The following is a 26,836-nucleotide window of genomic DNA, read 5'->3' as shown; positions in this document are numbered from 1 at the left end:
AAAAGAATATACATTGTTAAGATATGTCTGAAATCTTCTTTATAAATAAGCTTTCAAAACTATGAAATTAGGATACTGATAGAAGACTTTTCACGTTTCACTTTAGAAACATGTCTGTATATTACAATACAAAATAGATATAAGTTAGCGACACCCTTATTGTTTAACAATGAGAAATTCATGAAGAAACATTTAAATGATGGCTAATTCTTACATTTAGATGGAAAATCTATTGACAAAACTTCATTGGTTTGATTGCTCATAAAATACAGATATACCGATTATAAAAAGAAACATAATAAATTTAGTATATGTAAGTAGCAATGATATAATGATAAGTAGCAATGATATTTTAAAATGTCTTTTATAAAACTTATGATTAGAAAAATAAGTTTAGTTTTTTCAATGAATTCGAATTAACATTATTAACATATTCTTTATAGTTTAATTTTGCGTAGGCATTTTCTAATTGGAAAATGTTTTAATATGTGCAGTGATAAAAATTATTTTAGTGTAAATTTTTGTTATATCCCCATTATTTTTGGGTACAGAAAGTTTTTTCCTATGCTAAGCTTTTCACTTAGCTGATATATAATTATTGAGCTAATAAACAGAAGAATCTTTTCATCTTTTTTTTATTTGATTTTCCATTGGACACATCTTTTCCATTTTCGTCTACTTCATGGAGACTTATAGAAAGCTCAGCGAGTGATCAGGTGCTGGTTTAGTTGTTGTATTATTTTCTGCTGAGCACGCTGTAGGTTGTTTATAGAAAGCTTTTGTTTATTTTTTTTGAACGGTCTTTTTTTCAGTAAAAAGTGTCTTCACATTTAGGTGCTTGCTGTTTAGTTAAAAGAAAAATATGTAGAGTAAATCGTTTAACTATAAACTTAAAAGATTGAATACTTTCAAAGACGAGAATAATAAGAGCAATGAATTACCTGGATCTTCACGTTTTGCGAGACTAATTAATTGATTTGTGAGTTTATTTCATAAAAATTGCAGTTCTGTATTGACAATCATTAAAAATTTACAATCACAGAAAAAACATCTACTAATAAGCCATTTAGATTTTCATAAACTTCAAAAAAAAAAAAATAAATAATAATAATAAATAATGGAGTAACTCAGTTAACACTATACCCATCGATAAAGGAAATTATACTCCAGTTTAATGGAAACATAATGACAATGGTACTAAATGATTACAATATCATAACAAAGACCCAGTTTCCTATGGAGCAGCAATACAATTTTTATAAATCTTTAGTAACTTGCAGAACCTTTTCTTTCCTGGATACATGATACTGTGATGCAAGAGATACATGTACACTCACTGTATACTATCCTTCGACAATATAATTATTTATTATTTATTATATTATTTTTTAAATAATATCAGTACTTGGAAATCAAAAACACGGCCAGTACAATCTCCGAACTCAATAAACAGTTAGTGCCTTATTGGATTCAAATATAAACAGAATAGAATAGAGGAATCTGAAACTGAATATAATTTTGTTTAATCTTGCTTCATTTATGTTTCACCAAATATAATTTATTGCAGCTTCAAATATTAAAGAAGTCAATAAGCAAGCTTACGTAAAAATTATGAAATGTTAATGATATCTGGCATACAAAAATCTCATATTGTATTAAATGTGCCAAGAGATTTAAATTTAATAAATTTTTATCTAATTTAATTTCTTTAGATCTAATGAAATATTCATTAACTTGACATTATTTGTTCTTTGTTCTTAACTATCAATATAACGTCTGTTACAGAGATTTTGAATCATACGTATTATTATTAGCTGGACTTCCGCAAAAAATTTTCCAGTGGGCAAAGCTTGGAGACAAATAATTACATCAATAAATTTTTATTTAATTATTTAATTTTTTGGCTTTCTTCACAAGTAGATTATAGATTACAGCATTGCATCAATACAAAAATACAGAGGAAGCGTCCCGTGGTCTAGGGTTTAAGGTTACGTGTCTCAATCACTTTTACAATTATAATCTGTGGAATGTTTTACTAGATCCCATGGGACAAGTGCTCCTTTTGTCTCCTCTGCAGTCGCCCGTGCTTATTAGTAATGTAAACTTACTCATAAATGACAGTAACGGATCCGGGAAGGATAGGGAGCGATCTCCTAAGACTTTTTATTGCTAACATGAGTTTCATTATTTCTTTAAAATGATGTAAAAATATTAAAATGTAAGTATCATTACTTTTCAATTTCGTAACATTTTGGTGTCGTAATTTTATGCAGTTTATTTTAAGTAATTAGTAAATAATTAAATTTTTATATGATGTTTATTTTATTATATGAATTAAAAATTTTCCCCTGAGATTTTCTCGTAGATCCCCGCCCTTGTACTGTTATCACTTTGTTTTGATTAGGATATTTTATTTTAATTATTTTTAGTACCATCTATATAACAACTTATGATTCTAATTTTGACACAAAACAAGAAAATAAAAGAAATTCATTCAAAAACTTCTGCATTAAAATTAAATTTTAAAAATAGCATTTCAATTAAATTATGAAATAGTACTAAGTATTCTGTTTCGATAAATTACGTGTTGGTAGCATAACTTTATGATGTTGAATACACAAATAAAATTTTTTACTATATAAATAAAGAAATTATATTTTAACACGTTCATCTTCTAGAAACTTTTCGTTAATTTCGAATTAAGGAATTGACACCGACAAAATTTAATAAGAAACGTAGACAAATGTGCCAATCAAATCAAGAAACCATAAACCTAAATTAGATTTGAAAATAAAGAAATATATAGACTTTATAAACTATTTTCGCCCTTTCGACAATGCGATATGTATTAGAGATATCTAAATATATGCAAATCACAACTGAATTCGAAATCAAAATATAAAAATTTATATAATTCTTAACTCTCTGAAACTAAACTATCTGTTCGTGTTCGAGGTCAGCTAACCATTTAGAAAATGCCAATAATCAACAGATTGCAAACCCTCTTTAACTACTTTATCTAAAACAAAATGGGTTATCCAAACGTCTGTAAAGTTGTTTGTCTAACCTAATTTTCTTCACACACCGAACATTAAACGAATTTAGAGACTTGGAACAGTTTTAACTTTCTTAACACGAACCAAAGAGGATCAAACTTACTCACTCACATACACAAAATAGTCATTATATTTAGGAATTGAAAAAGTTACTTCTTTTGAGTTTCTAAATTAATAATTTATATCTGTAATTAGAAAAAATATAGACAACAAAATTATTGAAAATACATAAATTAAATCAAAATAAAAGATAGCTAAGAAAATTGAAGTTTCTTCGGATATGTGATGAGATGTAACTCTCTTGGAGAAACTTTTACTGGAGGGCATGATAGAAGACCAGACAAATTTAGTATATCAGAAGATAAAATTGCTTGAAAATAGTTTAGAAAGAATATTCATTGAGGATAAGTCATTGTGAGAGGAACAATCGAAAATTATCGAGAATAAAGAATAAAATAAATAAACGAATGAATTACAATAATGAGTTATGGAAAACGACGTAAGATTAAGCAACATTCGCATCAATAACTAAATAATTTTCTCTTTAAGTCAAAATGTTTCCTTCCAATACTGATCAAAAGGTCATGATTACACAGATAATTCCATATTTCTTTCTATTCAAGCCATTAATTTATGCTAAGATTTTTATTACAAATTACAATTATAATACGTATCTTAACATAATTTACAATTATAATATAATGACTTATCAATTAAAATAAAATTCTGCTCCTGTTTTTCTGAGTTAGCAGAGTTATATAAGGTATAAATACTCTACTCAAATCAATAAATGCGAAAATCATGTAAAAGAATAAACCTAAATTTGTATTCTTTCGCATGATATTCGTACATGTATTATAATATACTTGTACATTTTATGATATAATATTAAATATTAATAAACATTATAATATATTTAATTATACTATTGATCTAATTAAAAATGTGACGTAATTACGTTCCTAATATTAAATATTACAAAGTTTAAACCTGAATATTTTGATGAATAATGTAAAAATGAAATTATTTTAACAGATAATCAATCATAAAACATTACGTCTTTGTAAATACTCTAATTTAATAGAATTAAAATATATAAATTTAATATTTTCATAAGAAATTATTTCGATATTTATTACTTATTTGACACATTCTGATGGGGGAAAAAGAGTTTTATATTATTTAATTCAACAGTAGTCGTACCAAGTACAGCGCAAGCGCGTCGAGTCGAATTGCACCACGTCGCAAGGTCATAGATCAACACAAGGAAAATAAATACGAACGAATTCAAATTTCTGGTGAAAACTAAAAAAAATTATTAAGAAAATATATTAAGTTATAAACAAACGCCAAATACAATTGTACATAGACAAAGTGGGATCGAAAAGCAAATCTCGCGAGGGTTTCTAATTTAAGTAATGAAATAAACAATAGATAACAGTTTTATCGTTTAATAATTACTTAAAATCTATGGTTATGAAACAAAACCGAAAATAATAATATTTGCATTTTAATATTAAAAAAAAAACATTTTAAAGACTTAATGAAGCTCCCATTAATAATAAAAACTCTCAGAACAACCCTCTTCAGATTCCTTCTTGTCCATAGATCAAATAAGAACAAAATAATTTTTTTATCAAGAAATTTATATGGTAATTGTTCAGGTAGTTTTTTATGGTCTGTATAACAAATTTATATAGATTTATATAGAATATATTTTTGTTTCATTTCATATTTTATATTAGAATATAAAACCAACATATCTTATTATTGAGAAAGATTTTTTATCAAACGTTTGTTTAGCAGAATAAATGAACTTTCTCAGTAATAAGGTTTGTTGGTTTTATAATATTGAGGAATCTGAGTATGAATAAGAGAATCATATTTTATAACATCGGGATTTTTTCAGAGAGCATTTGATTTAAATAAAAACATCTTTTATTTTAGTGTCATATAAATTAAAAACAAAAAAGTCAATTATTGATATATTTCTTATTTTGATTTCTGTAAATTTCCTTTTATTTACTTAATGACATAACCAATTATATAATCCAATCGTTTCCAAACTGTGCGCCATCAGTGACAATCAGCGAAATCATAAGAAAAATGAGCAGTTTTAGAACCTTTACTATAGAAAAATGATACACAGATTTTCAGTTGTTAAATATTTTAAATAATGGAAATAAATTTAAAATCTACATTTTAACGTGAAATTCATTTTAGTATGGATATGTTGCTTTATCAAGTGTTAACAGATTGAATATATTTTATGATTATCTATAGTAATTATTATTATTATTCTGCCGCTTTAAATATCTTCTCATATAAAAGCTGACTATTTAAAAATATTCTGGTAGAAAACAAGCTTACAGAAGACTCGCAAAACACTATCCGGTATATTCAACATGGAATAATCAGTTTATCCACTTAAAAAAAAAAAATATTTTAGAGTAATGAGAAACTGGGCCCGATACAACCGATTTTTCGTGGACAGAACACCCATGAAAAATTCCTAGGTCGTTCGTCCAAATTCGATACCGGGTCCCCCGGAGAAATAGGCTGACATTTTAATCATTTGAACATCCGACCATTCGAAATTAGACTTTCGATACAAGAAACGATTTATTGATACAAAATCGATTGAAATAAGTAAGAAATTAAATGTCAACAATGAATTTACAAAAAACAAATTCAGAAAGTTTTCATTTTCTGGATTGATAAAAATAACATTCTTAGAAAGTTCTAAGAAAGATAAACTTCAACAACATATTGAAGATTGATAAGTGTCATATAGTTTTTAATAATATTAATGTTTTCAGTGATGCAACCAGAAAGTTCACACAGGGGGATAAAAATGCTCGCTAGGTTTTTATTTTAAAATTTATAATAAAATAATTACTTTTTAATGATGCTATTTAAGCATTATAAAAGAGTAAGCAGGCTTGTGCTTTTTTTTAAATTTAAAAAAATTTTTTAAAGTGACATTCACTCCCTTTTCCTTATCCTAATTGCAAGATATCTTCTGATCTACAATTGACAATAACCTGGAAATAAAGATATGTTAAAAAAGAAAGGAATAAACTTATAAGTTACAGTTAAAATTTTAAAAAATTAAATTTTAAGTGGAAATGTTAAAAGAAAATTTAAATGTATGAGAAATATATTTGTAAATCGAACGAGCAATTATATATTGCAATATCGTCACAATGCCGAGCTGAAATTTTTAATCATATTTTTAATTTACTTAACTCGAAATGTATGCTCTCCAGCTCAAATTTGTAGTGGCTTGCTCCTGTACATCATACTTTTCCTTTACAAATAGAGTCGTGCCGGTCATCTATCTAACTCAGTTCTCGAGATTAAGGAAAGACAGACAGAAGGACGGACGTACGGACGGACAGACGATAGTGGGAATTTATAGGTCTACAATTTTTTTAAATTGCAGCTCAAAAATACAAATTGATGGTGAATGATCTTGTAAAATTCGTTATCTCTCTTTACCCTGTTATCTGTACAATCTTGCAGGTGTACATACAGGCAATGACAATAATTATGATGTGGAATAATGTGAAAAATTCATATAGAATCTCAAGGCGAGAAAAAGATATTGGATTTAAAATTTGAAAGTATTGAACGCGTTATGGCCAGAACTTTACACTCAAACCTGCTGTTTTTGTGTGGTCTTTTATTGTGCGATTTTTTACTTGTGCGAGTTGTTTTGTGCGATTTTTTGTGTGCGGTACATGAATTTCAATCAAATTGGTATACTGCACAAAAATAATTGCACAAAACACATTGCACATATAAAAACTCGCACAAAAAAAAAGACCGCACAAAAACAGATTTGAGTGTATTTGAGTATTTCATGAATAACAAGAGTCAAAATTTCATATTCTTTATTTCTTGTTTCGGCTATTGTAGGTAAGCGAAGAATGAGAAACGAACACAGTTTCAACTAACAGATAAACAACGAATAACAATGATGAAAACAAACGGCATAATGAACCAATAAGAAACAATAAAGTAGCGTAATATATTGATAACATTTTAAAAACTCTACAGATTCAAATTTGATATTAAAATACCTTCAATTACATTATAAAAAAATGTTTAATTTAAAATTTTACATCCATTTCATTATTCGTCTCCACTTTCTATTGAAAATACAGCATTTCATAAGTATAATTTAAATTTAAAAAACGTAAAAAGATAATTAAGTATCAAGTTATAGAAATCACAGGATAAAATTAGCAATTAAGAAATATGCATTTGAAATTTAAATATTACAAAAATAAAATAATCTATTGGATATATATTCTAAATTATTTTAATCTTATTTTATATTATAATCAATTATTCATTTATTTATCACACTTTTAATGTATATAGTTTTTATAAATTATGATGTGAAATAAAAATAAATTTATTGATATCTATATTTTAAAAACAGAGTTTTTATTTTAAATAATATATTAAATTTCTAGATTTATCAAACTTACTATTGGTCGATAGTGGCTTTCAGAATATAAATTATTTATATTATCTGAGAGTTTTTTGTTTTTTCATCAATAAATTCAATAATGAATTTATCGCAAACATTAATTGATGGTTACATAATCCGCATTTTATGTGTAAAAAAATTTCAATGAATGTAGTTAATTATCTTTATTAAATTTCATATATTCAGAAGTTTTTAAAATGATAACGCATTGATAATTCCTGCAAAATTTAATACCCAGTTTTCACGCGCAAGGATAGATAAATTTGATGTATGTTATTTAATAGTTCCTTGTTGATAAGCTCTAATTTATGCAAAAATAAAACATTAATTTTAGTATTTGTAGAATCAGTGTGGATATATGAGAATTTTTAGAAGAGAGCGCAATACATGAGTGAGCACACTCGGAGTGACAATAAAATTCTGAATTAGCTGACAGCCCATTTTGTCATCCTTGATACTGACTGCGTTTACAACTAGCTTCGACGTATTCTTTATCCTAAAAAATCTGAAAAAATATTTTTGAACTTCTTGAATGCACTTTCATTTTTTAAGTACACACAACGAGTTGCTTAATTTTCCCGGCAACATCTAAACGGATGGCTCCACACGCAGTTTATGATATTCTATTAAAAAACTTTTTAATAAAACATCATAACAGATTTTACATTATTTAAAATTTTTAAAATATTTTTAATTATTATAAAATGGTTAAAAGATTAATTTTGAGAGTACGGATGAATTTTATAGAAAATTGTAAATGCTAATAACGAGGAAAATCGTCATTTAAGTCGACCCACTTGAGATAGGACACACAATCTCCCTTTTATCTCTCCCATCCCTCGACCTTTATCCACTAAAATTTAACAGCATCAAACCTCACTGCAAAATTTCAGAAATTTTCGACTAAAAGAACACGAGTTTATAAAGCTTTGAAGAGAGTGAACAAAATCGTGCCCCCCACACACACTAAAATCCACACATACAGAAAAAAACCCTGAATTTTTTTGCATTTCTCGACGTTTCAAGGTCCCGAGTCCAAAAATATAAAAATCTGGGAAGTCATTTTATGACAGATCGCCATACTTTCCTTCCTTGATATATAATAGAGCCGGAAAAAGAAAAATATACAGGATGATGTTGCGGTAAAACTATTTTCGTTCAGATTGAGTGCAAGAAAGAGAAAGCCAATTGGACGGTAGTATAAAAGTCGCTTTCAATTCTCGCGAAAATCGAACCCGGTCCCTACTATAGCAAGATAAAAACATATCGCACAACAAACCCGACAATACACAATACTACCGGAGTCATTGAATCTATAAAGGAACACGCAGTTTTTGAAATGTTTAGACCTTGGAAATATAGATTTTATCCGCCTGTGTGTGGTGGGTACAGCACAATAATGATCTAAACACTTCCTACACCACGACACGACTTTCTACAATAAACCTGAATTTTGAAAATAGATTTATTGCAAACACAGCAGAATCTATTTAATTACACGACTTTGTTTACGCATGCAAATAAGTCATAGAAGTGACAAGCTTGTTTAAATATAAAAAAAGCAATATCAGCATAATGGAAAATCAATAAAAAGACACAAAGCAAAATGACAAGGTTGTTTTTTTACAACTCTAAAAAATATATTCATTACAATACAAGCAAGCATTAAAAATGTAAGTTATTAATTTATTTTTTAATTATCGAGAGAGAATTTTTATTATGTAAAGATGAAGTTAATCATAGAAAGTTTTCCGTAAATCAAGATGCTGACATAAAAAACTAAAAGTTAATATAAATAATTTGCTTTCATTTATGTCAATTTGTGTATATTAAAAAATAAATAAAAGATGATTAAATAAATTGAAAAATGTGCTCGCCATTTTATTAAATATTATGCACAATTTTTATTAAATCTTCAAAACTACTTCTGAAATACTTTCTAATCAATTAACCACATTTAATTTCACTTGGAATAAGCAAGTAACACATTTTCATATTAATATTTTGAAATTAAGAAGTCAATTAACTTCAAGGAAAAATTTAAATAATGTTACGTCTATTTATCTAGTAAATATATCAACCATCTTATTATTTTGACTATATTATTATTAATTTTGCACCTTAACTTTCAAGAATTTTTAGGAAAATCTTTCGAGGAACAGGAATAGATGCCAAAATCCTTATAAAAAAATAGTAATGCGATTAATTATTATTTCATTGTAATTTCTTTCTCGCTTATTAAAAGTTAAAAAGTTAAATTTTATACATTGAAAATTTCTTAATTTTAAAAATATGATATCAAAACTGAAAACTTCCACCGACATATTTTAAAATGATATACAACACTAATAAATAAAACATTGTTTCTGCTATTACTATTTACCCAAATTCTGTATCTTTATGAAAAAACCTTAACAGTTGGCCGATAACATTATTTTTTACATGGAAGGTTATAATTTATATACGAAATAAAGCTCTTTTACAGAAAAGACATATAACTAATTTATATTTTTAATGCTCTTAGAAAAATTAAACATTATTTTTCATTATTAAGAATAGAAAATAATATTAAAATAAGATACTGTTAAAACCTTGATACAGCATCCTCGTAAATAGCACCATCCATGTAAATCACCAAAGAATACTTGTGAATGGATCTTTTTCATGAATACTAAATACAGAACCTTTCAATATCTGTGAATTATTAAATGTACGATTTTGCAAATAATATTATCGCCAAATACCGTAACTTGTGTATATTTATTACTATTAATACTATAGATAATTACGAGTATTATTATTTCATTACTATAATACGCTTCTTGTCTCGCCCATCAGCTTTTTTTACAAATATTTATAAAATTGATAAATATTTGTAGAAAAAAAAAAAGCTGATGAAGGACTTAAGGTCCAAAATGCATACTTTTTTGAGAAAATAGACTAATTTTCGAAGGCTATCTTGTATCCAGTGACGGTGTAATAAGACAGGAATAAAGAGAAACATAGTGCTCATAAGTCTATTATTTCAGTTAATTCCGATTACAGTACCTTGCCAAATTATTAGATCCATTGACTAAAATCATACTTTTTATACTATTTTCTTCTTTTTTTCGCAATATTGTTTAAGAAATGAATATTTTTTCATGTTATTCTTATTCTCTATTATATCCCAAACACTTTAAATAAGCTTTTTTTTATATGGCAATCTGTAAATTTAAAAAAGTTAACCTTCTACTACAAAAAGGAAAGTGATAGAGGTTCTTGGTAAAGTATGGCAGCATAATCCCATTTATGAGTAAAAAAAAAATGTATAAGAGTATTCCTTGTGATACAGGAGTTCTTACTGGCTTGTTAAAGAGGGTCATTCGATATATGAATTTTCATTTTAAAAGCAAAAACTTACTTTTTATTTTATAAGATATAATAAAACATTAATATTTTAAATAATCTTATCAACAATTGCATTTTTATTGAATTATTACATCAAAAACTAACAAATCAATTTTTTGCACGGGTCTAATAATTTGGCAGGCACTGTAGTTTCATCCTTGGTTTAGTGCCTATTCTAGAAGAAAAACAGAAAATGGGGATGCTAAATCGAGATTTGAATATATATTAATTTATAGTAGAACACAACAGCATTCAAATGTTTGTAGTAAAAAAAAAATAACAATTTACAATATAATCTGTACGAATTTTTCAGATTAACTCATGAAGTTTTTATCGTAGATATAAGCAAAATTTAGTATTAAAATACGAAGTTTATCAAATTATTTTGACAATATTTTCTTGATTAAGAAATAGAAAATGATAGTAATAAGTTAAATACAATGTTAAAAGTTTCCTCAAAATTAAATGAAAGTCTTGTAGATCTGGGAAACTTTTAAATATGCAGTAGATTCCGCTTATTGTAATCACTTTGAGACCCGGCTAAACTAAAACATTATGCAAAGTAATTACTGTAAATAAACCTACAATAGAAGAAATTCTACTTTCATTGACTCTATTATAAGAATCTAAAAATGTATAACTTGACGATGTATTAATTATAATAATAATTATTATTATTATTAATTATACTTATTATATAATTTTCAGCTATCATTTCACAAAAACTTTTAAATTTTTATTTTATAGTAAAATGAGGTCAGCCTAACAGGAATTAGAATTCGGAGTCGAATCCAATCTAGAGCCCCATAATTTATTAAGAATAACGTTTATATGTTGTGCGTCATTCTCTACGATGGCAGATTCTTGCTACCATAAAGTCCATCTGAAATGGACGAAAATGCGACCGATCCAAGGTGTTTCTTAAAAAACAATTCAGTCTCAAAAGTAACTGCCAGATTATGTAAACGATGCTTGCTTTCATACATTATCTAGCATGGATTATTCATTGCTGTATCAGTGAAATTCCTCCTATCCCCAAAACGAAAGAATAAAATTATCTCATCTCCTACTGCAGATAGAACCATAGTTAACACATGTAAAGTTGTAGAGAAGGTCGAACTTAGTTCATTCCACATTTATTTTTAGTCAAAAAAACGATAAAGAAGGCGAACCAGTAACTCCTCAAAATATGAAAACTTGTGTAAGTTCGGCTTCCCTGTAGTGCTCTTCTCAAGCTTTAACTGTTTTGTGATAAACTTGTCAGTGAAGAATGCATTTTGGTTTCATTAAAAAACAAAAAAGAAGACTACAGTTTGGACCCAGAGAAAGTAAAACAAACGATAAAGAATAAAACAATTTTACCAGATGCATCTAATCAAAACATTGTATTATCATTCTACATCAAAATGATTAAACACTTTCATTTATTCAACCTCAAAGAAATCACAAATCTATTTCCATTAACAGCAACGCATGTACAGTACGTATTGTTGGCTCTTGGACAAGGAAAATCACGTATGGAGTTAGTGTTTGACAGACCTTCACAATTCGCCTTTCAAGATTAGCAGCATTCACTTGCATCACTGGTCAGCATGTTACACACACTGCGCTCGAGGAACACGATATCAAATTCGTTTTTCCCCGAACGTGTGGTGTGGGAATTTGGAACGATTGTCTCATCGGTCTTGTTATCCTTCGAGAGATAGTTAGTAGAGTGAGGTATCAGGGACCATATATTGGTCATTCGTTTCTCGTCTATGTCCACTATTGATTTTACTAAATATAATAAATGGATCTAATCTAATTATCTGAGGATAAACATAGAATGTGTTTGTTCGCTCTACTTTATTCATTATATTTTCATTTTTTATATCTTCTAAAACAGTATTTTACTGTCTATTACAGTAATATAATAACGCTTTATTTGTGTCTTGTTTATAAAACGTTCCTCTTTTTTAATAAGGCATATTAAATTTTTTTGCTATAAATGGTCCTTGATCTTGCTATAAATCATCCTTGATCTTTGTAGTTAATTACTAATAAAAATTACAATCGATATTATTTTAACATTGACTTTTTAATAATTCATAAAACTGAGAGGACAATTTATTATTATTTTTTCATTATTTTATAGCAATTTCAGGATGAATGATGATAGTTTTTTTAAAGTATAAATAAATGGTGTTTGTTAAATATGAAAAAATATTTGATTTTAACATGTGTTGAAATAATTGAAGTTCATTTAGCACACATTTTTCAGTAGAAAAGAATATTCACGTGGCAACAAAAGCACTAATAGAAAATTATTGCATTGGCCATCTAACCCATACAGTACAGGTGAAATGACCATACTCCTTGGTATCAATAAAAAATAACTTAAATTAAGGTCGAGTCTGGTGTCCCTTAATTCCGTTTCCAAGCTTTACCCTCTTTCGTGTGTTTTCCTTGGAATGTTATACTCGCATGCTGCTTTCCTTACAGAGAGTGGATTGTCTGTACGAATGGCATTGATTACGACATTCAAAGCTTCCTCCTCCAATTGCCTGGGAACTACTCGGCTTCCTCACGCATTCGTTTGGCACCTGAAATGACTGAATGTAACACTGCAATGAACAGTAACTAATTGCAGTGTTAATTTACGAAATGGGTGTGGTTAACTGTCCTGTATCACACGTGGGTCGTCCCTCCCAATTTATATGGAGGGACGCATTTATCGCACGTAATTCAAAGTCACAAACGGACACAGTCAAATGAGCCGTATAAGACAGTTTTCACTGATTTTTGCTTTAATATGTAGCACCTGCACTCTTTTATAGGCGTCAAATAAAATATTTACTATTCACAAAAACAAACTATTTATTTTTCTTTTTCCAGGAAGATTTCTTGGAATACATCATAGTACCGCTTTTCATTACAGTTGAACCACTCCTAACTAGTGCGCCTCGGATCTCTAATATCTATTTTCGGAATTACAACGAGTGGCAATCTCTCCCGAATGGCCATCTATCCCGCAATTATTCTAGATATCTCTGTATATAGAGCAATTCCTGGGTCACTTAAAATCCATCCAGGAGTAAAAGAGATCTTTCCAGAATTGGTTTGGTTAGGTTATGGACTATAGCAAACACAAATACATTGAATATTACGTCACTATGTCATGTCCCCATTCACCGCTCTCATCAACCGGCACAAAATGCAGAGAATAAAGCACAGCGATTTGAATGATGCAACATGAGCTTAAATTTACAGAATGACGACTTCTCCTTCAGCATGACGACAAACTCCTTCATCACATTTTATGGATCGACGAGGCACTGTATCCTCGTAATGGAATACAACTGGCAGTTTTACCGTACCGACACTGAGCACGTTTTACCGTAAATATCTAGTATGGTATTTGGTTGAGCAGCTTCTTGGTCTTGTATATAAATATGGGTAGACTCTGAATAGTCACAGATATCTGAACATTCTAAACATGATGGTGGATAAACGGCTTGATTACTTGGTACACTACATGATACCGATTTGATACCAGAACGATGGCGCACCACATCGTTTCCGGACAGACGTGTGTCAGTGGCTCTTAGAACAGCTTGCGTAACCGCTAGATAGAAAAACACGGTCTTGTTCCATGGCCATTACGTTTACCAGACTTAACCCCTGTGGATTTTCCTGTGGGATAACTTAAAACTATTGGTGTACGATGGGCTGAGTGATGTTGACGAACTGGAGATGAATACGACAGGCCTGTAAAACGGTGTGCTACAGGTATGCTACATGGTATGCATAACGCCTCGCTCGACCGTCTACATTTCTGTATTGCCGTTGAAGCGGCCGTTTTGAACATTTTCTCTAAAAACTAAAGCTAACTTTCTGTATCAATTTCTGCAATGTTCTCTTCTCTTTAAAGTCAGAGATTATTTGTTGTTAGGCAAAATCCTTTTAAGTTGGTTTGGCAATCTTTTATTCAATATTAAAGCAATCTTTTAAAAAATATTGCTTTAATATTTTTAAAAATCGTATTATCGTGAGATCTGACTAGAGTAAATTCATTGCACACCATCAGACAAGCTTTGTCAAACTGTACCGTACAGCATTCTTTTGTCCTTGTTGACAAAGCACTCTTCCATAATTTATTCGGGTAATGTAGAAGCTCAGTTAAACGAATCTCGGTTTAATCTGAACTCTACTGTAATTGTAGTATTTTTTTGTTACAATTGTTCAATAATAAAAATCTTGGAAACGAAACTTGAAATTTGACATTTTTTGACTTTAAATCTTTATTTTGATATCGAAGAATAAGTGAATTAAACGCTTTGTTCTTCAGATATTTTGCAGGTACAATGAATCGCTCGACTTGTTTCAAGAAAAAACAAATATAAATAAATTTTATATTTTAAAACAGTGATTTCCGAAGAGGGCACTACAGCTTCTTTGAGAGTGGTAGAAAATTCAAGGGGGCGCTGCAAAGAGCGGTAATCTCTACTGTCAGTTGTCTTCTAGCGCCCACCTTAAGTTTTCTACCATTGTTGGAAGACAATATATAAAAATATATTAGATGACAAAATTCATTTTGAAACAAACGATATATGTATATATTTATATATTTATACATGAAATATATCTGTTACTATAAATGCTCGAACTATGGTAAATCCTAAGATCTTCTAGTAAAACCTAAGATTTACTAACTCTTTGTGGTATAAGTCCGAAATGTTTTGCGATCATCGTTAATTTCGAACTTTTACCAGCATTCACTCGGTATATCTTAGGTTTTACCTCAGAGACATGGTAAACGTTGAACAAATAGTCCCCGTTACCCACACCGCACCGCGCCGCCGCCTTAGCTCGCCGTATTCCATCGTTTGACACGTTAGAACGCGCACGTTAATTCTAATCCTGTTTGAGATTTCGCCGTCTAAAAGTTATTTTTACGAATCAAGATGAGTGTGAAACGGAGATTTTATGAAATAATGGACGAGCCCGTGGCAAGCAAGAAAGATAATAAATTTTATCTCAATACGGACAAATACGCAGTGTTTGAAGGAAGTAAAAGCTGCAAAGAACTTGAAAAATAAACTAGCTGTTCATTACAGGCGTATAAAGCGTTACGACATTTTAACTATAGGAGGCGAAGAAAAACTAATTGCGCCTATGAAGGAGAAGAATTGAGAAATAAGGTATTACATTTGTTACGAGAACTTATTCAACGTTCTCGAAGAAACGCATGCTGCTGTTGGCCAAGGTGGAAGGACACGGATACTTAAGGAATGTAACCGCAAGTATAAAAATGTAACAGTTGAGGCTACTATGATATATTTGAAGTTATGTCAACCTTGCCAAAAGAAACAGAAGACTTTGAAAAAGGGCATTGTCATCAGACCTATACTTCACAGTGAAATGAACTCACGCTGTCAGGTTGATCTAAAAGCTCTACAAACTACCCAGACGGAAATTATAAATTCATTTTAGTTTACCAAGACAATCTTACCGAATTTGTGATCCTTCGTGCACTTCAAACTAAACACGCCGTAGAAGTTGGATACCATCTTTTGGATATTTTCACCACTTTTGGAGCGCTGATCATCCTTCATTCCGATAATGGTCGAGAATTCTCTAACCAAGCTATTTTGAATTTATGCTTCATGTAGACGGATGTAAAAATCGTACATGGAAAGACAAGACATAGCCAAAGCCAAGGATTAGTAGAGCGTGCTAATCAAGACATAGAAAATATGTTGAGCACATGGATGGAAACCAATCAGATATCAAAGTGGTCAGAGAGTTTGAGATTCATCCAGGCAATGAAAAATAGAGCATGTCACGAGGGAATCAAATATTCCCCCTACGAAGCAATGTTTGGTTGTCTAGTGAAAATGGGCCTTGCAACTTCAGCAATTCCTAGTGATATGATTAGAGTTATAAGATCTGAAGAAGATTTAGAAAAGTTTGTTGCATTCGCATGACAATACGGAACAAAATAATGATGTCGAAAATGCAATCGAACAGGACAAGGAAGAAAGCATTGTTGAAAATGAGTCAGAAGGGGATATAGACAATAGCACTGTCAACAATAAAACACAAGAAGATGAAATGATTATTATTGAGAAGATGACCGAGGGCGTAGCAAATAACCCATGATTCCAATGTAACGATTCAGAGAGATAACAATTAAGAGACAGAAAACACGATTGAGTCTCAGGAAGTTCTTGTAATTATAGAGCCAATACCAAAAAAGATAGAATCTGTAGTGACTATAAGAAACAATGTAAAATTGAATTTGGAGAAACAACCTGAAAAAATGAAAGCCACGTCTGTTGATAAATATCCAAATGTGAAAATTAGCCAAAATGTAAGACTAAAAGTGCCTTAAATTGACAAAGTTAAAACCGACCCGAAAAGCGTTAATGCAGTTGTAGTAGATGTAAAGGACAACGAGTTTTACCAACTAGGTACCAAAATTGGAGTACTAAAGCAGCTTTATACACAAAACAATTTACCTCATGCCCCGAAGACTTTATCAACATAGAAGTTGTTAAAGATAAAGAAGTGAGTCTTCGAGAAGTTGTCGCAAAATTGTCTTTGACCGGAGGACAAGGTTTCAAGAAATGCAACTGCCTAAAAAAATGCGTAACGAAGAAGTGCGCTTGCAAGTCATCGGGATTACTTTGTAATTCTAAATGCCATGATAGCTCTCGATGTTGTAACAAGTAAAATCCTTTTTTTACTTTTATTAAATGACAATGAATACCAAAAGATTAGAAAAAATACTGTGATTACTGATTAGCTTAGCCCAGGGGTGGCCAAAACGTGTCGCATTGGACGATTTCAAGTGGTGCTTCAGTCAGTTCTGAGTAAACATTGCCAGATTTGGCTTCTTTGCGATTAAGAATATTACATAGAAAAATTAATTTTTTATAGTCTGTCTTGGCAAGTTTATTTGTTGCACAATTTGTTGCAATCTACTTTGCATATAAAGGTGAGTGTTTTCCACATAGTAAATTACAGTGTATGCATGTATTTTAAGTCTTGCGATCTTTATTTCCGATCAGTTTACAGGCGTGTAAATGGCCGAAAACATTTATTGTGATTAAAGTTGTGATTAAAGAACAGACAAATCCCAGTTCCAAGCTGATCTCGCTCACAGCGCCAACAATTCTGGTCCAGACTAATCTTCACCAAACGAGACTCTGGCAGCTATAGCACCATCATGAAGCGTTCACCCTCTCGTAGAGGAGGTCATTGCTAACTATTGTAAATTGGAGCTTCAATAAACTGGCATAAATTAATTTAACTGCGTGATTAAGTTATTCTTTTTCTCCCCTAAGCGAAGCAGATTTATTTCTATCTCTATTTATTAACCTCTAACAATGAACGTAAGACGGTATAAAAAGTGTTCGAGTTATATGGCGTATCTGAACTCGTCTGTCAAAAAATTGGCGCATGGTATGCAAAAGATTGGCCACCCCTGGCTTAACCAATGAAGGCTATTATATTATTTTTGACAAGATAATTTAATTTTTGTTATGTTAAAGAAATATTTTTAAACTTTTTCACTAGTTATTAATACATAGAACTTAGTAAATTGGCTGTTTATAATAATTGCAATAAATGATTATTAAAATACTCATAGTTTTATTTCCAAAACCAACATTTATTAACCGTCTTTAGTAAAACCCAGCATGTACCAAATTCTAATGGTAAAAGCCCGGAAAATCATCTAACTTTATAAAAATCCTTACATTTACCAACTCATGTTGGTAAATCCAAAGATTTACAAGTAAAACCTAGGATTTACCAATATACGGGCTTTTACAGTAACATATGCATTAAAAGGAGGTGGTGGTCCTAACAATGTTTAAAACTACTTACGAGTACTGTACATTATCTGTCTTGTTTGTGAACTTCGTCATCTAAACATTATCTCAGAAAAATCAAATATAGAAAAAATTAATAATTGTATTAAGTGTACTAAATATGAGCCAAGAAATTATAAAAAATAATTTTAATTGAAGTGGCATACTCTTAACTTACTATTTTTTTATTATTAAGAAGACTAAACAAAACTAATCAATTAGTGAAACGTAAGTTATCTCTATAGCTATGAGATGTTTAATTCATTTTAAACTCCCAAAGACAAAAATAAAAATTTTAAAATGTATCGGGAAGTAACTATTTCATCTTTTATGTATTCGAATTTATTATACAAACATGTAACATATCGGTAATTTTATTTGCCATCCATTATGAAAAATTACATCTTGTTTTATTCCTAATCTCCTTATTCCTTATGTATTCTCATCATTTATATCTTTAAAAAATCACAGAAAAAATGTTTCCTTTAATAATAAATATATCTAAAGATATCGCAAAATCGAAAAACTTGATGTAAATAGTATTCTAAAGATTATAAAGTATGACAGGCCTCTTCTCCGAAAATTAAAAAATGGATACGTTTATTATTTAGTATCTAGCATCATATTTTTATTGTGCATAACTAAGCGGAAAATAAAAACGTTAATTAAAAAGCTGGCAAAGGTTCTTGCTCCACTTCCGGCACTCGAACAGGAGGTTAAAGGATCCAGAAAACAAGTTCAATAATTTTCAATTATACTACGAAATAAAATTTAAACAACAACGAAGGATTAAACAGAGTAACTTTTCAATTATGATAAGTTTCTCTATTTTAAAAATATTTAAATTTAAAAAAGAACACTTCAGACAATAGCTCAAAATTAAAATTGTGTGCGCGCCATCTGTGACAAAAATTATTTTAAAATAAAATCTCATATTATTAGTTATTACAAAAAAAGCAAAACAGGCTTAATTTTCGGAGCAGGAATAAGTAGTTTTAAAAAAAAAAAAAAAAAAAAAAAAAAAAAAATTGTACATGCCTATAACGAGTAAAATTTTTAAGTCTGACCCCACTCGATATATAACACATTACTCCATCTATCGCCTTGACCTTTAATTACCGAAATATACTAGTATCAATGCCACACACATAGAAATAATCCTGTCAAGTTTCATAATTTTTGGTTTATCCATTTCTGAGATACAATAGCGAAGTTGAGGCCGAAGTTTTCACAACGCGAAAACGTGTACGTCGGACGTTCAGCGCCACTTTCCTGTAAGTCTAGAAGTTTGACAATAGTGTTTGGAAAGTCAGTGGAATCATGCTCGACATTCCAAACGCCATTGTCAAACTTCTAGGCTTACAGGAAAGCAGCGCTGAACGTCCGACGTACGCGTTTTCGCGTTTAAAACTTCGGCCTCAACCCCGCTAATACAAAATAGGCAAACACACACACACACACTTAGAATTTTGCGAGGGATTATGCTTTTAAATTGTCAAGACGTCGTAAAATACGAAAACACAGGGGGTCAAAACAAATTATTTCCTTAGAAACCTAAAAAAAAATCTATGAATTTGGAAATTATAAAATCTAGCATTTAATGCCTCTTGACGTTCATTTTGATTAACTTGAAAGAAAGAAACAAGCGTTTAAAACTGCAATAAATTTTATAGTAAATAATTTAAAAATCATCAAGAACAAATAAATATGTATTAATAATTCCTATTCATATAAAAAAAATATTTTGATAATAGGAAACAGTGAATGTAATGTTTCGAAGTTTAAGAAATATAACTGATTATAGAGACTAAAACATCATCTATCATTGTCTCTTTTATTGTAACAGGTATATAAAATTTAATACAGGAAATAAATTAATAAACTAAAGCCAAAATAATGAAATGCCCAGGAAAGCCATGTGGATTATGTATGACAGGAGTAACAAAGATTTGTTATGATGGACATTTGCACATAGTATTTGGAAATATAATTATATTTAACAGGAAATGTGAAAAAGATCCGGAAGCAAAACCAATAAGTATATTCAGTAATGGAAGTGTTCATAACATTTTCTGAATAATTGTTTTTAATTCTCTTTAGAAATACTTCCGCGTATATACTAATTAAATATCAAAAATGATTTTTGGTAGTTCAAGTTGGTCCCTTGACGAAAATGAATTTAATATCAAATTTCAAAATCGGCATCAAGAAGAGTAATGAGTTTATTAAATCATCTCGTGAGAGCTATCAACACTTTCACTGTCAATTAAACTCAGCATCAGGGTTTTATCGTTTCGAAATCTCACTATTTTCTATTAGTTCCTCGAATATTTTACTTGAAAATAATTTTTTTAATTCGCTAAATCCGATTTGTGTCTATTTATTATACATCTAACGTCAGGTGCGAACTTTATATTAATTTTCAGACACTGTGTGGCCATAATAAAATGCATTCGAACTTTGTTAAACATTGCTAATGTAGTATCATTAACGCTTAAAGTACTTAGAAATGTAGTATTTTTTTATTCCTTTCCTACCAAAAATATTAGCCAATCAATATTTAAATGATATTTTAACAACTTTAGTAATCATTAATACATCAATTTTTTTACAAAATAATTGTTTTTTTTGTTTTTGTTTTTTGTTTTTTAATAGAAATAGATTCATTGTTACTATTATCCACCATTGTGTAATGAAATTCATTTATGTAGTGTGACAAAAGAGAAAACCGATGTTTTCTTATAGCGAAGAAAGATCTAAGAATTTTTAATTGTTTCTGCTTTTTTGCTGAAAGCTTAGGTTTTTTTAAGCAGCTGTAGACGAAAATTTCATGCAGTTGGTTACAGCGTTTACGACAATGTTTTTATTGCGTTATAGAAATGAAATACGGACAATTTTATTTATTTATTTACTTTATAACATTTCTAAGAATTAAAAAGATCAAAGCATGTAATTAATTAAATTATGTTTATTGTTCTTCGATTAAGTGAAATTGCCAACATCCTATTAAACATGCGAAAAATTTTAAAATTTAAACGTTCTACATTCCAATATTTGTTTTCATCCCGTTAATGGCTTTCAAAAAAGCTGAAAACGTCCGAAATTTTCGAAAAAATAAATAATTCTGTTGGTAAAGGTTTTCCTATAGTCTTTTGGACGAAGAAATCATCTGGCACGTAACGTATCACACGATTTTCGAAACGTGTCATATATCTTTTTCAATCATCCTTTCGGTTTATCGCCCGATCATCCTTTTTTCACTCAGCTTTTTTACATTTATTCAAATTAAAGCATATTCATTTAATTTTTTTTAAAATATCGTTCGAAGTCTAAAACTTTGGCAGGCTAAACATCTTTAAAGCTAAATATACTTACTATATGGCACGCGGGCTCAAAAGGGTTCGCCATCCCTGATATATAGTAAAGAGCAATTATTTATTGTGACATCGTCACAATGCCTGGCTGCAATTTTTAATCTTTTTTTTGATTAATTTATTATTTAAAATATATTCTTTCCGCCTCAAATTAGTAGTGACTTGCCCCTCTACATCATACTTTTCCTTTAACAATAAAGTCGTGCTGGTCATGTATCTAACACCTTTCAGGGGAACTTCTTAAACTGAAATCGCATGACTTCCGGTTTGTATCGGAAGTTCGTATAGAGTTAATCGGGTCCTCCTGCACATAACGTTTCCATATCTGTTCTCGGATTTTATCTATCTAACTCCGTTCTCGAGATTAAGGGATTAAGGAAAGACAGACGACGGACGGACGTAGTGGGAATTTATGAGTCTATAATTTTTTCAAATTGCAGCCCAATTAAATCATACCATATACTGCAATATAATTTTTAATTAAAAATATGTAACTAGTTAGGCTACATTTCGAATTTAGTGATTTATAAAACTGTTTAATGAAAGAAACTTTTAGTAGTGATAAAATATTCTCTATTTTATAATAAAAATCAAATCTCAATCTGCAAATAAAATATTTATAGTTCTTATATATATATATATATCGCTATTTTATCTACATAAACATTAAGTATATCAATACAAGTGCAGTTCAAAAACATAATACATAATTTCTATAAAGTATTCAGACTATGCTTTATGTCCTGTATAGAATTACTATAGAATTATTACTCAGAATGTTTTTTCAACGTAGAAACATTCAAGTATGCTGGTATAGATATGTTGTATGTGTTTATTATATCCCAGTATTTGGAAAGTTATATACTATACTACATCTATAATAGGTCAGTTGCATGCAAGCCATGGTTTTGTAAAAACATTTAAATTACTAATCATTCTACTGATTCCAAAGTGAATCTAAACTTAAAATTAGCATGAGGTTTTAAAACAAACGTCATCAATCTAGATTACAAACAAGGATAAAAACAATTTTGCAATTCATAATTAGTATATAAGATAAAATATAAGAATAAATGAATATAAGAATAAGAATAAATAAATATATAAGAATAAATGATAGTTTCAATTTATTTTCTTTAGAAATCGTTGCAATCAAAGCAAAAAATTATTATATTATTTCGAGTGAAAACCTATAGATAACATATAGTAACTCTAAAAAAGTAATATATTAACAAATATTTGTGAATGCTAATAAGAGATAGAATTCATTTCTGTGAAAAATGAATAAATTTATTTAATAAATGATTGTCTTATATCTGATTAATCACTTTTAAATTCTAAAACAATTAAACTTATATTAATAGCAATTATTTATAATCAAGCTTGTTTATTTGTTGAACAGTTCAAACATAATAAACGTATATTATTTTAAAATTTTATATTAAAGCAATAGAATAAATAACCAGTATATATATTAAAAATCTACAGATATAGTAACAGAATTTTCCTGATAATTTTGTTAACATTATATAGTAATGTTATGTAAATATTATGTATTATATAATTATGAAACTTCAAATTATTATATAAATATTTAAGTTATGCTTTCGTAATATTATATTCATTGACTTATACTATAATATCAAATGTAAACATCTATATTAAAGATTTCTGTTTCAAAAAGAAATAAAAAGGTATAATTATAGTAAAGAATATTTTGCTACATGTTGAATTTTTTTAAGAATAGAAATCTCAGACATTTATAACGGGAAGAGCAAAACATTAACTTTCAATAATCTTTATTTATACAAAATATCTATGTATCTACCGTTATTTTATAATTTATAATCAAGACAGGAAATTGTTTCCAGCAGTTGTTTTCAATATATCAGGTGAACTTTTCATTATTTCACGACTGATTGTCTGTTTAGAATATGGAACAAGGGAACGTCTGTAAGTTTAAATTAAAGTATGTTACAACCAAATCTAGAATAAATCGAATGAACGTGTAGATTAATAATAATAAAATGATGATTGATGCTTCTTAATAATGTCTTATTATAAAGCTGTTTGATTTATTATTATTATTAAAACGGAATGCATCACTATCCCGCATAAAGATTATTACTATAAACAAAATTCAATCTTAAAGATAATGTTTCTCTGCATTAGGATAATGTGCGCCGTTAACATGTGCAGTTTCGAAATGCTCAGTATCAAAGAAAAAACGATCAATAATACAGCGTTGTATGAAGCCACACCATACTGTTGCCTTTGGGCATTTTGCAAAACAACACAAATGCAAATTCAAGATAGCGTGACTTTGCCGCATTGAGATTACGTGCACTTTAGCCACCTGGCGGAAAAAGTTTGAATTAGTTTTCTTCCTTTGTTCTTTCAAGTGTTCCAACTTATGTAGACCATAATGCATTTCTTCTTCTTTTTTTCTTTTAATAAAGCGGTTTATCTGATATTTTGTACGCTTTACTTTTGTACAACTAAAAAATACAACTAAAAAATACTTTGCTACTACTCCGTGCTACATGTAATGTGAAGTAATTAAGTTAATATAGCATAATTAGTTCATATATGCAGAGCACAACATTAAAAAAAAAAGGCAGGAAAATTGAACCTATTTTCCAAATTATTTTTATAATTTTCTATTTTCCCCATCAAGCTCGAAAAAATTAGATTATAAATACATAATTTAATTTAACGGGTGTATGTTAATTTTAATTACATAATGTATATTTTCATTAATTTCTAACCGAAAGGCTAATTTCTTTTTAAAAAAAATTAAAAATTGATGACATTTTGAATAGAAAATATTTAGTGGCGAAATACGAAAATATGTTTTATCAAAAAGTATGCCTCATAAACGAAAATCAAACGTTTTAATAAAAACTAACTAAATAACGAACAATCATCTATTGTGACGACGTCACAATGCCAGGCAGCAAATTTTAATCATATTTTTTAATTTATTTAATTTAATATATATGCTCTCCACCTCAAATTATTAGTAGTGTCTTTCCCCTGTACTGTACATCATACTTTTCCTGTTACAACAGAGTCGTGCCGTCATCTATCTTATTCCTTACAGGGGAATTATTTGAATCGAAATAACGTGACTTCTAGTGTGCATCGAAAGTTCGTTTATAGCTAATCGGGCCTCCTGCCCCAACGTTTCCATATCTGTTCTCAGATTTCATCTATCTAACTCCATTTTCGAGATTAAGGAAAGACAGACAGACAGACGAACGATAGTGGGAATTTATAGGTCTACAACTTTTTCAAATTGCAGTTCAATTAGTAATTAAGAGAAAAATACAGAAAAATATCTATGATCTACACTACAAATGGTTTGAAAGATCTGTAATCATGTTAGTGGCTCATTATAGCTTCATAAGGCCCAGGCAAATTTGAATTAGGAGGCCCATGTATATTGTTGACTTCAGACATGTTTCTTCGAGAGCATTTTTAAGAAAAATATTTTCTTATAAAAATTTATTTTGGGTGCCCTGTTGGTGGGGACTCCGGGCAATTGCCCTTTTTGCCCTTAGGCGCCACTGAATTACACGACTAAAATTTGTATTGAATTTACATGTTCGTTATTCAATCACGTGGTTAAATTCAGTTATGATTAATGCAATAAAAGTAATTAAGTCATTAAATATAAATTTAATTAATATTGAACAAACATTTTTAAATTTTAACATCACATTACAAAATATTTCGTGCAACAATAAATAATTAATTTTAAAATTCTGAAACAATTAGTCTGTGTTCAGGAAAATTTTGTTATTAAAAAAAACTTGAATCAATTTTGTAATAAATTTTATAATTATAAAGTTATATATATATATATTTAATTTTTCACAAAAATTAAATAATATAAAAATCAATTTATATAATATTCAGGAAAAAGTTCTGTTTTACAGTAATTTTGCATTATTATTAATAAATATTTAAAATAATATGGCACAATTAAAAAATATATTTCTTAAATTTATTATTAGTAAATTTAAAAAATATATTTATTTGTTATTAAAAAAGAACATATTAAGTCATTTATGGATGCAAAGATAAGGGATAAAAAAAAAGAAAATTTTATAGAAGGAAGTTCATTATCTTAAAAGCGTTAGAATTGTACAAGATTAATTACTGTTAAATAATTATCTAAAATTACGAATTAAAAGTTATTTATAACTCTTAATTTGTAATTTATCAGAAAGATAAAGTCTGTAAATATATATTTTATATCAGGTTTTAAAAAGTCTTATCAATTTTATTATCATTAAAAGAGTTAAATTAAATAATTAATGATCCTAATTCAAAAAATAAAAATTTTAAAAGAATACATAAAAAAAGAGTTTTAAACTCAATAAACACGATGCAACAGAAAATAAAATATTTTTTGAAATTTTTTACTTAAAAGTTTATTATGATTTAAAACATTTTTATAATAAATAAATTTCTTTTTTCTAATTACGATTACTTTAAAAATAATTTTACTTAATAGTAATCCAATATTTAATTTAAACAATTCAATTATATATTTAATTAACTTTAAGCTAATTGGATTGTTAACAATAGACTAAATAACCTAATCTGCACAGACTATAAAATAAATTTTAAATAATTTTAAATTTATTTGAA

At 28.8% G+C, this 26,836-nt stretch overlaps 1 protein-coding gene across 4 annotated transcripts in view; it reads right to left on the bottom strand.

Moving 5' to 3' along the window:
- The window catches only part of LOC136984558 (solute carrier family 4 member 11-like), a 192,306-nt gene that overhangs the window by 78,989 nt on the left and 86,481 nt on the right, over positions 1–26,836 (bottom strand). The window lies entirely within an intron of this gene.

The sequence above is a fragment of the Centruroides vittatus genome, unplaced genomic scaffold (genome assembly GCF_030686945.1).
Source record: "Centruroides vittatus isolate TY-2023 unplaced genomic scaffold, ASM3068694v2 contig_923, whole genome shotgun sequence".
Classification (NCBI taxonomy): Eukaryota; Metazoa; Arthropoda; class Arachnida; order Scorpiones; family Buthidae; genus Centruroides; species Centruroides vittatus.
This window is presented reverse-complemented; position numbering and strand designations above follow the sequence as displayed.